At 53.6% G+C, this 1,030-nt stretch overlaps 1 non-coding gene across 1 annotated transcript; it reads right to left on the bottom strand.

Annotated features, from left to right (window-relative positions):
• Window positions 1–715: 715 nt before the first annotated feature.
• On the bottom strand, window positions 716–786 carry GNI_198420. The gene has a single exon. It is a non-coding gene; the product is annotated as a tRNA-Pro (tRNA).
• Between the last annotated feature and the right edge of the window lie 244 nt (window positions 787–1,030).

The following is a 1,030-nucleotide window of genomic DNA, read 5'->3' as shown; positions in this document are numbered from 1 at the left end:
TCTTCCAAGCAAACCTCTTAACAGGAAGGTTTCGAGCACGCGTGTCTGTCGGGGACCAAACCCCGGCCGACCGATCTTTCACGACTTTAGTGGGTGCTTGGCAGGGTAACTCCGGTGCACAATGACTCCACAACGTGGCTACGACCAAAGAAGAACTGGTATCAAGAACAGGGCGCCTGAACAGGCGCTGCGTGGCTGGGGGTTTAAGACAAACCCGGAGAAGTCGCAGTTACCCGCGAACGATGTTCTTGGGTTCTACTTAACCGTTCTGCTTGGCCAATAACTCACTGACGATACCACGCAGGGAGCAAAAATCGATCGCGGCGCCACTCCGTACCGACCCCCTTCATCCGCAACTACCTAGAACACCCAGTTCGAATACGGCCGCCATCGAGCAGTGCCGGTGGTCTAATGTTAGGTGGCGCTGAGCTGAGCGATGAGACCCAAGTTCGAATCTTATTTAATGTCGCTTTGGGTTGTGGGTATGAAAAGAAGAGAGTGAAACGTCCACTGCCGGGGCTCGAACCTGGGTCCCACGAGTGACGGCAGGCTCGGGAGTTTTTGGCAGGAGTAGGACTCGAACCACCGTATTCTAGGTCGTCGCAGATATTGTGGTAGTGTGGAATCGAACCCAGGACTTCTTCCACCCTAAGGAAGAATCATGCCAACCGCCATGCCTGAACCACGTCACCCAGTTTTTGGCAACGTTATTCACGGGCTGCTCTGGGAATCGAACCCAGGACTTCTTCTCCCTAAGCAAGAACAAGACCACTAGACCAAACAGCCAACTGCTACGCTGTCAATTTGGGGAACCTGAATGACGTCACCCAGTTTCGGCAACGTTATCAACGGTCTACGTGGTGAACTCCATTGGTAACTCCTTATCAGTCGCGCGCGTCTCACGGCGACAACTCCGAGACTTGTCTGGCGGGGGTCGGCGGTAGTAGAGGGGGTGAGTTGCATCCGTTCCAAAGTCATCATCGTTCCTCTCCAATGTTCATCCCACAAAAATTATCTATTCCCACATCCC

Source organism: Gregarina niphandrodes, assembly GCF_000223845.1.
Source record: "Gregarina niphandrodes unplaced genomic scaffold scaffold00101, whole genome shotgun sequence".
NCBI lineage: Eukaryota > Apicomplexa > Conoidasida > Eugregarinorida > Gregarinidae > Gregarina > Gregarina niphandrodes.
This window is presented reverse-complemented; position numbering and strand designations above follow the sequence as displayed.